Here is a 15,685-nt window from a genome sequence, read left to right on the forward strand (position 1 = left end):
GCGAAAGTTTTGAAGAGGCGAAATAACACCGCAGTACCATACCATGGTAGACATCCACAGGTTGAGAGAAACCAACAGCAAGGTAATGTAGGAGGGGGAAATGAGATGCAAGAAATGCAAAGGTTTATAGCTTCACAGGAGTACGAAAATGCTAGACAAAGAGCATTTGAAGATTGGCAAGTTCATCAGAACCAAATCATAGCTCATTGCCAACATATAGGTAGAAACTATATTCCTACACCGAAACCCATATTCCCTCCCTGGTCTATAGAGATGCAACCACCGTATCCTACGTATAACCCTGCCGAAGCATTCTATAGCACCTATGGTTATGCTTGGTGTAGTGACCCGAACTTTTCCATGTTTATATATATTAATTGAGATTGATGTTTACATGATTAAATGTTTCCAACATGTTAAGCAATCAAACTTGTTAAGACTTGATTAATTGAAATAGGTTTCATATAGACAATTGACCACCCAAGTTGACCGGTGATTCACGAACGTTAAAACTTGTAAAAAAAAACTATATGATGACATATATATGGTTATATATATAGTTAACATAATATTATGATAAGTAAACATATCATTAATTATATTAACAATGAACTACATATGTAAAAACAAGACTACTAACTTAATGATTTTGAAACGAGACATATATGTAACGTTTATCGTTGTAACGACATTTAATGTATATATATCATATTAAGAGATATTCGTACATCATAATATCATGATAATATAATAATTTAAAATCTCTTTTGATATTATAAACATTGGGTTAACAACATTTAACAAGATCGTTAACCTAAAGGTTTCAAAACAACACTTACATGTAACGACTAACGATGACTTAACGACTCAGTTAAAATGTATATACATGTAGTGTTTTAATATGTATTTATACACTTTTGAAAGACTTCAATACACTTATCAAAATACTTCTACTTAACAAAAATGCTTACAATTACATTCTCGTTCAGTTTCATCAACAATTCTACTCGTATGCACCCGTATTCGTACTCGTACAATACACAGCTTTTAGATGTATGTACTATTGGTATATACACTCCAATGATCAGCTCTTAGCAGCCCATGTGAGTCACCTAACACATGTGGGAACCATCATTTGGCAACTAGCATGAAATATCTCATAAGATTACAAAAATATGAGTAATCATTCATGACTTATTTACATGAAAACAAAATTACATATCCTTTATATCTAATCCATACACCAACGACCAAAAACACCTACAAACACTTTCATTCTTCAATTTTCTTCATCTAATTGAACTCTCTCAAGTTCTATCTTCAAGTTCTAAGTGTTCTTCATAAATTCCAAAAGTTCTAGTTTCATAAAATCAAGAATACTTTCAAGTTTGCTAGCTCACTTCCAATCTTGTAAGGTGATCATCCAACCTCAAGAAATCTTTGTTTCTTACAGTAGGTTATCATTCTAATACAAGGTAATAATCATATTCAAACTTTGGTTCAATTTCTATAACTATAACAATCTTATTTCAAGTGATGATCTTACTTGAACTTGTTTTCGTGTCATGATTTTGCTTCAAGAACTTTGAGCCATCCAAGGATCCATTGAAGCTAGATCCATTTTTCTCTTTTCCAGTAGGTTCATCCAAGGAACTTAAGGTAGTAATGATGTTCATAACATCATTCGATTCATACATATAAAGCTATCTTATTCGAAGGTTTAAACTTGTAATCACTAGAACATAGTTTAGTTAATTCTAAACTTGTTCGCAAACAAAAGTTAATCCTTCTAACTTGACTTTTAAAATCAACTAAACACATGTTCTATATCTATATGATATGCTAACTTAATGATTTAAAACCTGGAAACACGAAAAACACCGTAAAACCGGATTTACGCCGTCGTAGTAACACCGCGGGCTGTTTTGGGTTAGTTAATTAAAAACTATGATAAACTTTGATTTAAAAGTTGTTATTCTGAGAAAATGATTTTTATTATGAACATGAAACTATATCCAAAAATTATGGTTAAACTCAAAGTGGAAGTATGTTTTCTAAAATGGTCATCTAGACGTCGTTCTTTCGACTGAAATGACTACCTTTACAAAAACGACTTGTAACTTATTTTTCCGACTAGAAACCTATACTTTTTTTGTTTAGATTCATAAAATAGAGTTCAATATGAAACCATAGCAATTTGATTCACTCAAAACGGATTTAAAATGAAGAAGTTATGGGTAAAACAAGATTGGATAATTTTTCTCATTTTAGCTACGTGAAAATTGGTAACAAATCTATTCCAACCATAACTTAATCAACTTGTATTATATATTATGTAATCTTGAGATACCATAGACACGTATACAATGTTTCGACCTATCATGTCGACACATCTATATATATTTCGGAACAACCATAGACACTCTATATGTGAATGTTGGAGTTAGCTATACAGGGTTGAGGTTGATTCCAAAATATATATAGTTTGAGTTGTGATCAATACTGAGATACGTATACAATGGGTCGTGGATTGATTCAAGATAATATTTATCGATTTATTTCTGTACATCTAACTGTGGACAACTAGTTGTAGGTTATTAACGAGGACAGCTGACTTAATAAACTTAAAACATCAAAATATATTAAAAGTGTTGTAAATATATTTTGAACATACTTTGATATATATGTATATATTATTATAGGTTCGTGAATCAACCAGTGGCCAAGTCTTACTTCCCGACGAAGTAAAAATCTGTGAAAGTGAGTTATAGTCCCACTTTTAAAATCTAATATTTTTGGGATGAGAATACATGCAGGTTTTATAAATGATTTACAAAATAGACACAAGTACGTGAAACTACATTCTATGGTTGAATTATCGAAATCGAATATGCCCCTTTTTATTAAGTCTGGTAATCTAAGAATTAGGGAACAGACACCCTAATTGACGCGAATCCTAAAGATAGATCTATTGGGCCTAACAAACCCCATCCAAAGTACCGGATGCTTTAGTACTTCGAAATTTATATCATATCCGAAGGGTGTCCCGGAATGATGGGGATATTCTTATATATGCATCTTGTTATTGTCGGTTACCAGGTGTTCACCATATGAATGATTTTTATCTCTATGTATGGGATGTGTATTGAAATATGAAATCTTGTGGTCTATTGTTACGATTTGATATATATAGGTTAACCTATAACTCACCAACATTTTTGTTGACGTTTTAAGCATGTTTATTCTCAGGTGATTATTAAGAGCTTCCGCTGTCGCATACTTAAATAAGGACAAGATTTGGAGTCCATGCTTGTATGATATTGTGTAAAAACTGCATTTAAGAAACTTATTTTGTTGTAACATATTTGTATTGTAAACCATTATGTAATGGTCGTGTGTAAACAGGATATTTTAGATTATCATTATTTGATAATCTACGTAAAGTTTTTTTAAACCTTTATTGATGAAATAAAGGTTATGGTTTGTTTAAAAATGAATGCAGTCTTTGAAAAACGTCTCATATAGAGGTCAAAACCTCGCAACGAAATCAATTAATATGGAACGTTTTTAATCAATAAGAACGGGACATTTCAGTTGGTATCAGAGCGTTGGTCTTAGAGAACCAGAAAATTTGCATTAGTGTGTCTTATCGAGTTTGTTAGGATGCATTAGTGAGTCTGGACTTCGACCGTGTTTTCTTTAAAAATGATTGCTTAACATTTTTGTTGGAAACTATATATTTTTAACATATGAATATTATGTGATATATTAATCTCTTAACGTGTTTGATATTATGTGATAGATATCTACCTCTAGAACAAGTCCCATTGACTCACCTAATAATAATGAAGAGTCAAATGTAAATTGGAATGATTTGTGGACTGATTCACAAGTTCCCGAAGAGGAACCGGAAGAAGAGTCGGAACCGGAAGAAGAATCGGAACCGGATGAAGAAATAGAACCGGTGGGGGAAATAATAAAACGGTTAAGTAAAAGAAAATCCTCAACCAACCGACCAAAGTTAATTATGGTCAATGGTGTTTCCGCCAAGGAAGCAAAATATTGGGAGGATTACCAATTCTCCGATGAATCGGATTCCGACGAGAATTCCGATGATGTTATAGAAATTACCCCAACTGAATTTAAAAAGGCAAAAGAAAATAATAAGGGAAAGGGCATAAAAATAGAGAAATCTAATTCCAACCCCGATGAACTTTATATGTATCGTCAAACCCCGAAGTCCTTAAGTTGTAACAATGACCCGGGAACCTCTAAACCACCAGGTTTTTCTAAACCAATGTGGACAACGACGGCTCGTATTAGGGGAACATCATATATCCCTAGAAACTTGGCAAAACGAACCAAAACCGAAGAAGAAGAAACGAGCGAGTCGGAATAAGATAGTTGTATTCGTGTGGTGTAATATATGGAATATAGTGTTCTTATGCTTTATGATATATGTAAAAATTGCTTGTATTAATAAGTATTTTTTTTTATGAATCTAACTCTTGTATATTTTACAGTTTAAAAACACAAAATGGATAGACAACCCAATATTTTAAGAGACCTACCCGGAGACATGATTGATGAAATCTTGTCTAGAGTCGGCCAGAATTCTTCGGCACAACTATTTAAGGCGAGATCAGTTTGTAAGACATTCGAAGAACGTTCCAAGAATGTCTTGGTTTATAAGAGACTTTCGTTTGAAAGATGGGGATATCACATTGGGAAACCCATAAGTTACGATGTGTTTACTTTGACGCATATATTGCGGGGAACCCAAATGCTATTTTACGCAACGGGTTAAGAAATTATTTTGACTCAATATATCCGAATATTGGACTTCGTGATTTAGAAAAAGCGGCTAACATGTAACATAAAGAAGCATGTTATGCTTATGGATTAGTAATGTTCGCTTCTCACCAAAGTGAGAACAAGAACACCGGGCTACAACTATTAAACAAAACGTTTCCACAAGTGACGGAGTCGGTAATTGGGGTAAGAAATGAGGTTTTTAGATTATTACGGGACTGTTGGACATTACGTAACCCTCGTCCCTTTGATGACGTTACAACACGCTGTCTTATCAACGGCCATAACGGTTATGTTGCACAAGACCAAGGATGGGAAGTAGTCCTAGTAAAACCAGAATGCATGACTTGTTTCTGGACGTATGAATTACGTGTCTTTATTGCCTTTGCCGAACGACTTGTGTACTAGCTAGAATTGTCTTCACAACTATCTTGTATCAAAGTTATTGTGTGCTATATTTCATGCTTTATGTAAAATAAGCGGTATTGTAAGTTTGTAAAATATTGTATAAAAGTTTGAACGCGAAATATTATTACAATCAGTTTTTCATATAGAATTGTAGTAGTTGAATTGTATATTAGCTACTAAGTATGAACTTAACGGGTAGGTACTACCCGAATTTAAACTTATAAAACGCTAATATGAAGAAAAAGCTTTTATAAATGAGTTCATATTATGCTACGAAATACTATTAACTACTCTTAATATTCTGTATGATTAACTTGTTCCATTTAACTATTTTGAAGGAAATGGCACCGACTACTCGACACACCGTGAATATGAATGAAGAGGAATTCCGTACTTTTCTAGCTTCAAACATAGCCGCAGTACAGGCTGCGCTACATACCAACAATAACCTTGGATCTAGCAGTACAGGAAATCGTGTAGGATGCACCTACAAAGAATTCACTGCCTGCAAACCTTTGGAATTTGATGGAACCGAAGGACCGATCGGATTGAAACGGTGGACCGAGAAGGTTGAATCGGTGTTTGCCATAAGTAAGTGTACTGAAGAGGACAAAGTGAAGTACGCTACGCATACCTTCACAGGTTCTGCGTTAACATGGTGGAATACCTATCTAGAGCAAGTGGGACAAGATGATGCGTACGCACTACCGTGGTCAGCATTCAAGCACTTGATGAACGAGAAGTACCGTCCCAGAACAGAGGTCAATAAGCTCAAGACAGAACTTAGAGGGTTACGAACCCAAGGATTTGATATTACCACGTACGAAAGACGATTCACAGAATTGTGCCTATTGTGTCCGGGAGCATTCGAAGATGTGGAAGAGAAGATCGACGCGTTTGTGAAAGGATTACCGGAAAGAATCCAAGAAGATATAAGTTCACACGAGCCCGCCTCCATACAACAGGCATGTAGAATGGCTCACAAACTAGTGAACCAGATTGAAGAAAGAATTAAAGAACAGACTGCTGAAGAGGCCAATGTGAAGCAAGTCAAAAGAAAGTGGGAGGAAAACAGTGATAAGAATCGCCAATACAGCAACAACAGCAATTACAACAATAATCGCAACAATTATCCCAACAATCGCAACTACAACAAACGGCCCAACAACAACAACAACAACAACAACAACAACAACAGCAACTACAACAATCATCCTAACAACAATAATAACCGCAACAACAACAACAATCAGAAGCAGCTATGCCAAAGGTGTGAAAAGAATCACTCGGGGTTCTGCACCAAATTTTGCAACAAGTGTAAAAGAAATGGTCATAGCGCGGCGAAGTGTGAGGTCTACGGACCAGGGGTTAATAGAACGAAAGGAACAAATGGTGTCGGAACGAGTAATGGTGGAGCAAGTAGTGTCGGAGCAAGTTATGCCAATGTAGTTTGTTATAAATGTGGAAAACCGGGCCACATTATTAGAAATTGCCCGAACCAGGAGAACACGAATGGACAAGGCCGTGGAAGAGTTTTCAATATTAATGCGGCAGAGGCACAGGAAGACCCGGAGCTTGTTACGGGTACGTTTCTTATTGACAATAAATCTGCTTACGTTTTATTTGATTCGGGTGCGGATAGAAGCTATATGAGTAGAGATTTTTGTGCTAAATTAAGTTGTCCATTGACGCCTTTGGATAGTAAATTTTTACTCGAATTAGCAAATGGTAAATTAATTTCAGCAGATAATATATGTCGGAATCGAGAAATTAAACTGGTTAGCGAAACATTTAAGATTGATTTGATACCAGTAGAGTTAGGGAGTTTTGATGTGATAATCGGTATGGACTGGTTGAAAGAAGTGAAAGCGGAGATCGTTTGTTACAAAAATGCAATTCGCATTATACGAGAAAAAGGAAAACCCTTAATGGTGTACGGAGAAAAGGGCAACACGAAGCTACATCTTATTAGTAATTTGAAGGCACAAAAACTAATAAGAAAAGGTTGCTATGCTGTTCTAGCACACGTCGAGAAAGTACAAACTGAAGAAAAGAGCATCAATGATGTTCCCGTCGCAAAAGAATTTCCTGATGTATTTCCGAAAGAATTACCGGGATTACCCCCACATCGATCCGTTGAATTTCAAATAGATCTTGTACCAGGAGCTGCACCAATAGCTCGTGCTCCTTACAGACTCGCACCCAGCGAGATGAAAGAACTGCAAAGCCAATTACAAGAACTTTTAGAGCGTGGTTTCATTCGACCAAGCACATCACCGTGGGGAGCTCCTGTTTTGTTTGTCAAGAAAAAAGATGGTACATTCAGGTTGTGTATCGACTACCGAGAGTTGAACAAACTTACCATCAAGAACCGCTACCCACTACCGAGAATCGACGACTTATTTGATCAACTACAAGGCTCGTCTATTTATTCAAAGATTGACTTACGTTCCGGGTATCATCAAATGCGGGTGAAAGAAGATGATATTCCAAAGACTGCTTTCAGAACACGTTACGGTCATTACGAGTTTATGGTCATGCCGTTTGGTTTAACTAATGCACCAGCTGTGTTCATGGACCTTATGAACCGAGTGTGTGGACCATACCTTGACAAGTTTGTCATTGTTTTCATTGATGACATACTTATTTACTCAAAGAATGACCAAGAACACGGTGAACATTTGAGAAAAGTGTTAGAAGTATTGAGGAAGGAAGAATTGTACGCTAAGTTTTCAAAGTGTGCATTTTGGTTGGAAGAAGTTCAATTCCTCGGTCACATAGTGAACAAAGAAGGTATTAAGGTGGATCCGGCAAAGATAGAAACTGTTGAAAAGTGGGAAACCCCGAAAACTCCGAAACACATACGCCAGTTTTTAGGACTAGCTGGTTACTACAGAAGGTTCATCCAAGACTTTTCCAGAATAGCAAAACCCTTGACTGCATTAACGCATAAAGGGAAGAAATTTGAATGGAATGATGAACAAGAGAAAGCGTTTCAGTTATTGAAGAAAAAGCTAACTACGGCACCTATATTGTCATTGCCTGAAGGGAATGATGATTTTGTGATTTATTGTGACGCATCAAAGCAAGGTCTCGGTTGTGTATTAATGCAACGAACGAAGGTGATTGCTTATGCGTCTAGACAATTGAAGATTCACGAACAAAATTATACGACGCATGATTTGGAATTAGGCGCGGTTGTTTTTGCATTAAAGACTTGGAGGCACTACTTATATGGGGTCAAAAGTATTATATATACCGACCACAAAAGTCTTCAACACATATTTAATCAGAAACAACTGAATATGAGGCAGCGTAGGTGGATTGAATTATTGAATGATTACGATTTTGAGATTCGTTACCACCCGGGGAATTACTTGTACACAGGTATGGTAATTCTACTTTTAATGACTGGGTACGTTTATTTACCATGCGTAGACCTGTATATAAAGTATGGTGTGAAGAATTGTTGTGTAGTATAGAGTTGAATGATCGGGTAGCTAGTTTAACCGATCGTTCTTTTATTAGATTTTTGTTAGGCGGTTCGATGCACCACATGTCTTTACTAGACATGGCTCAGGCTTTACGTATATATACGCCTGAGGAGTTAGCATCTGCCGATTGTAGAGGGTTGATACTAAATGGTAGAAAGATAGATGAAAATTTTGATACACACAGTGTGTGGAGTCAAATGACAAGCCATCACCGTTTCAAAGGGGGAAATTACTCTTATTTGGATATAGATAGAGCTGAATTAAGAGTAATTCATAGGTTTTTAGCTAATTCGATTACACAAAGGGGTAAGAACAAGGAAAAAGTAAATGAACAGGATTTGTTTTACCATATGTGTATTCGAGACCCACAAAGCGCTGTAAGTATACCGTATTGTGTGGGTTATTATTTATCAGCTATGGTTCGGGGGATGAGACCGCATAACATAATAGGAGGTGGTATTTTTATTACTTTGATTGCTGAATATCTCGGTATGGATATAAGTCGGGGGGGATTATTAGTCGAAGAACCAGAACCCCGCGATACTATAGGTTTAAATGTATACCATGGTGCGAAAGTTTTGAAGAGGCGAAATAACACCGCAGTACCATACCATGGTAGACATCCACAGGTTGAGAGAAACCAACAGCAAGGTAATGTAGGAGGGGGAAATGAGATGCAAGAAATGCAAAGGTTTATAGCTTCACAGGAGTACGAAAATGCTAGACAAAGAGCATTTGAAGATTGGCAAGTTCATCAGAACCAAATCATAGCTCATTGCCAACATATAGGTAGAAACTATATTCCTACACCGAAACCCATATTCCCTCCCTGGTCTATAGAGATGCAACCACCGTATCCTACGTATAACCCTGCCGAAGCATTCTATAGCACCTATGGTTATGCTTGGTGTAGTGACCCGAACTTTTCCATGTTTATATATATTAATTGAGATTGATGTTTACATGATTAAATGTTTCCAACATGTTAAGCAATCAAACTTGTTAAGACTTGATTAATTGAAATAGGTTTCATATAGACAATTGACCACCCAAGTTGACCGGTGATTCACGAACGTTAAAACTTGTAAAAAAAAACTATATGATGACATATATATGGTTATATATATAGTTAACATAATATTATGATAAGTAAACATATCATTAATTATATTAACAATGAACTACATATGTAAAAACAAGACTACTAACTTAATGATTTTGAAACGAGACATATATGTAACGTTTATCGTTGTAACGACATTTAATGTATATATATCATATTAAGAGATATTCGTACATCATAATATCATGATAATATAATAATTTAAAATCTCTTTTGATATTATAAACATTGGGTTAACAACATTTAACAAGATCGTTAACCTAAAGGTTTCAAAACAACACTTACATGTAACGACTAACGATGACTTAACGACTCAGTTAAAATGTATATACATGTAGTGTTTTAATATGTATTTATACACTTTTGAAAGACTTCAATACACTTATCAAAATACTTCTACTTAACAAAAATGCTTACAATTACATTCTCGTTCAGTTTCATCAACAATTCTACTCGTATGCACCCGTATTCGTACTCGTACAATACACAGCTTTTAGATGTATGTACTATTGGTATATACACTCCAATGATCAGCTCTTAGCAGCCCATGTGAGTCACCTAACACATGTGGGAACCATCATTTGGCAACTAGCATGAAATATCTCATAAGATTACAAAAATATGAGTAATCATTCATGACTTATTTACATGAAAACAAAATTACATATCCTTTATATCTAATCCATACACCAACGACCAAAAACACCTACAAACACTTTCATTCTTCAATTTTCTTCATCTAATTGAACTCTCTCAAGTTCTATCTTCAAGTTCTAAGTGTTCTTCATAAATTCCAAAAGTTCTAGTTTCATAAAATCAAGAATACTTTCAAGTTTGCTAGCTCACTTCCAATCTTGTAAGGTGATCATCCAACCTCAAGAAATCTTTGTTTCTTACAGTAGGTTATCATTCTAATACAAGGTAATAATCATATTCAAACTTTGGTTCAATTTCTATAACTATAACAATCTTATTTCAAGTGATGATCTTACTTGAACTTGTTTTCGTGTCATGATTTTGCTTCAAGAACTTTGAGCCATCCAAGGATCCATTGAAGCTAGATCCATTTTTCTCTTTTCCAGTAGGTTCATCCAAGGAACTTAAGGTAGTAATGATGTTCATAACATCATTCGATTCATACATATAAAGCTATCTTATTCGAAGGTTTAAACTTGTAATCACTAGAACATAGTTTAGTTAATTCTAAACTTGTTCGCAAACAAAAGTTAATCCTTCTAACTTGACTTTTAAAATCAACTAAACACATGTTCTATATCTATATGATATGCTAACTTAATGATTTAAAACCTGGAAACACGAAAAACACCGTAAAACCGGATTTACGCCGTCGTAGTAACACCGCGGGCTGTTTTGGGTTAGTTAATTAAAAACTATGATAAACTTTGATTTAAAAGTTGTTATTCTGAGAAAATGATTTTTATTATGAACATGAAACTATATCCAAAAATTATGGTTAAACTCAAAGTGGAAGTATGTTTTCTAAAATGGTCATCTAGACGTCGTTCTTTCGACTGAAATGACTACCTTTACAAAAACGACTTGTAACTTATTTTTCCGACTAGAAACCTATACTTTTTTTGTTTAGATTCATAAAATAGAGTTCAATATGAAACCATAGCAATTTGATTCACTCAAAACGGATTTAAAATGAAGAAGTTATGGGTAAAACAAGATTGGATAATTTTTCTCATTTTAGCTACGTGAAAATTGGTAACAAATCTATTCCAACCATAACTTAATCAACTTGTATTATATATTATGTAATCTTGAGATACCATAGACACGTATACAATGTTTCGACCTATCATGTCGACACATCTATATATATTTCGGAACAACCATAGACACTCTATATGTGAATGTTGGAGTTAGCTATACAGGGTTGAGGTTGATTCCAAAATATATATAGTTTGAGTTGTGATCAATACTGAGATACGTATACAATGGGTCGTGGATTGATTCAAGATAATATTTATCGATTTATTTCTGTACATCTAACTGTGGACAACTAGTTGTAGGTTATTAACGAGGACAGCTGACTTAATAAACTTAAAACATCAAAATATATTAAAAGTGTTGTAAATATATTTTGAACATACTTTGATATATATGTATATATTATTATAGGTTCGTGAATCAACCAGTGGCCAAGTCTTACTTCCCGACGAAGTAAAAATCTGTGAAAGTGAGTTATAGTCCCACTTTTAAAATCTAATATTTTTGGGATGAGAATACATGCAGGTTTTATAAATGATTTACAAAATAGACACAAGTACGTGAAACTACATTCTATGGTTGAATTATCGAAATCGAATATGCCCCTTTTTATTAAGTCTGGTAATCTAAGAATTAGGGAACAGACACCCTAATTGACGCGAATCCTAAAGATAGATCTATTGGGCCTAACAAACCCCATCCAAAGTACCGGATGCTTTAGTACTTCGAAATTTATATCATATCCGAAGGGTGTCCCGGAATGATGGGGATATTCTTATATATGCATCTTGTTATTGTCGGTTACCAGGTGTTCACCATATGAATGATTTTTATCTCTATGTATGGGATGTGTATTGAAATATGAAATCTTGTGGTCTATTGTTACGATTTGATATATATAGGTTAACCTATAACTCACCAACATTTTTGTTGACGTTTTAAGCATGTTTATTCTCAGGTGATTATTAAGAGCTTCCGCTGTCGCATACTTAAATAAGGACAAGATTTGGAGTCCATGCTTGTATGATATTGTGTAAAAACTGCATTTAAGAAACTTATTTTGTTGTAACATATTTGTATTGTAAACCATTATGTAATGGTCGTGTGTAAACAGGATATTTTAGATTATCATTATTTGATAATCTACGTAAAGTTTTTTTAAACCTTTATTGATGAAATAAAGGTTATGGTTTGTTTAAAAATGAATGCAGTCTTTGAAAAACGTCTCATATAGAGGTCAAAACCTCGCAACGAAATCAATTAATATGGAACGTTTTTAATCAATAAGAACGGGACATTTCACTTGGAACCCCTATTGGTACCAGTATCATCCCTAGTCTACTTAGTTTTTATTTTTTTTATTTTGTAATTTGTAATATTGATACATTTAATACTTATGTTAATATTGTAATATTTTTTAAATTTTCTAACTTCTTAGATTTTAATAATTTTTGAATGTGGGGTAATATACCAAACTTCAAAAATATGTATATATGTTTGCAGTTTATCTTATGTATACAACAGGGTAAAACAACGCATTTTCAAAGACTGGCATTAAGTTCAGCAAAAGCAACTAATTTTGACGACAAGATGCAAAATATATGTGAAATAACAACAAGACGGAATGAACAAATGATGTACACCATTTATCATTCAGCAAACAAACGCCAATATATTTGGAAACTTTGGTAAAAATTTAATTATTTTCACACAAATCACCCTCAATAATTTAAATTGTTACTGATTTCTTGCAAATGAGGGCATTGCAAGATCTTAAGTGTGGGAAGGGGTTAAATTCTTTCGGATTTTAAAATTTTTACTTTATACACTTGGTTACCATTAAAAATACTAGTAAAGCAGTAGTTGTATTAGAATTTAGTGCTCTCTGATAATAAAGAACAGCCCTAGTCTTATATACTGACTATCCAATTCTAGTAAAATTTTTAAAATTTTCAATTAAATGAACTCAAAATCATGTTTATACATATTTATGAACGATAAAACTAGGTTTTAACACCGAAATTATTGTAACCTCGGAAAGGACATAAATTGAGAAACAAACCAAAATGTTAAAATTCATTTAAAATGGAATAGAGGACGATAAAAAGGAAAATAAAAGCCAAGTGTGGGAAAATTCTCCAAGATATTCAAAACATATGTCACATATTTCTGTAACAAATAACTAAAAATACTTTTGCTTTGGACTAAACTAAACTGTTTTACCCGATGAAAGAAAAGAAGAGATGGATCTACACGATGAATCAATTCCATCATTAAAAGGAAGTAAAGTCTTCCGAAAAAGAAACGCGCTTCTTGATTTAGGTCATGAAGTTGTCGTCCAGACCAGCTGTAGGTTGACGAAAAATCTAGAAAAGTCATCACTAAAATCAGCAGGAAATCCACGGACCTCAGCATTAAACAGGGTCGCCAAGTGGTCAGATTTATCCTAACCATGAGAAGGATTTATCTCGTAAAATGGGGGGGCACCATGCAAATTAGCTGGATAAGTCTAATGAATCAGATCTCCAGAAAGGATAATCTCCTTAAAAGATCAAAAATCAGCTTTTAAGCCTGATATTACTCAATCCTTGAGATTGACCTTAAAGATTGAGAATTACAAACTCATGGAATTCAATGATATCTAAACTCGAGCTTGAACGAGAAAATATTTTGATCAACACTATAAACCGATTTGTTTTCTGAAAACCCAGTTTCAATGCGTTCATTACCATTGAACGTGAAATCCTAGGAATTCACCTGGAATTCATTAGGTCACCTGAACCAAATCGGGTGTCAATCGTAAGAACGGTGGTTGTATAGCATGGTCAAAGACAGGACCTTGTGCCAGACCGAAAAATTATAAGGGTGAGCTTTACTATTTCTCCTACCAAGGATAGTAATTGCGTCCGACACGTTATAGACCATAATTAAAAGCATGTCAGGGGACATTGCCTTAACAGTTGCTTGTTCAACGCTTTCCTTTACAACCGGACGGTAGTTTACCGAAAGGTAATATACGGGACAAGTAAACTGGACGTGTTGCTTTCCAAATACAAGGTTAGCAAGTGGGTGACACAAAACCATAAATTTTGAGCTAAAATTTTCAAATCTGAAACCCACCAAACCCACAAAAATATTTGGAAAACACCGGTAAAGGGTTATTCCGGAAAACTTATCTAGGGTAAAAACTAGATTTAATTTTCAAAAGATCAAATGTTTTCATAAAGATCCAATTTCCTTAATGGATCTAAATTTTTATAGTCATGTGGGACTGTAAACCATATCGTTACTACCATTGTTTATACCGCCGTATAGAAATCACTGATGTACAAAGTGTGAAGAATAAAGATGTGATTCTAGTATTTCAAGACAATATTGCTTGAGGACAAGCAACGCTCAAGTGTGGGAATATTTGATAATGCTAAAAACGAACATATATTTCATAGCATTATTCCTCAAGAAAGACAAGCTTTTAGTTGCAATTGTTCTATTTACAAGTGATATTCGTTTAAATAATAAAAGGTGAAGACAAAAGACAGATTCGACGAATTGAAGACGCAAACGACCAAAAAGCTCAAAATTACAAAAGACAATAAAAAAGGTTCCAATTATTGACAAGAAACGTCTCGAAATTACAAGAGTACAAGATTCAAAACGCAAAGTACAAGATATTAAATTGTACGCAAGGACGTTCAAAAATCCGGAACCGGGACATGAGTCAACTCTCAACGCTCGACGCAACGGACTAAAAATTACAAGTTAACTATGTATATAAATATAATATAATATATAATTAATTATATTAATTATATATATATTATATTTATAAATAAAACGTCGGCAAGAAAGACTCCAAAAGCTGGTGAGCTGTATTTTCAATCTCCGCGACTCGCGGAGTTTGAAGGCCAAAAATGCCGCGAGTCGCGGAGCCCCAAGTTTTGAAAGTCCCTATAAAAGCAACCGAATTCTGAGCATTTTATAATCATCATATATCCATCTCTTACTCTATATCGTATATATTTATATTTATATTTTAATTTTAATTTTAATTTTAATTATAATTCTAATAATAAGAGTATGTTAGCGAATGTTGTAAGGGTGTAAGTCGAAA

The sequence above is a fragment of the Rutidosis leptorrhynchoides genome, chromosome 2 (assembly GCF_046630445.1).
Source record: "Rutidosis leptorrhynchoides isolate AG116_Rl617_1_P2 chromosome 2, CSIRO_AGI_Rlap_v1, whole genome shotgun sequence".
Taxonomy (NCBI): domain Eukaryota; kingdom Viridiplantae; phylum Streptophyta; class Magnoliopsida; order Asterales; family Asteraceae; genus Rutidosis; species Rutidosis leptorrhynchoides.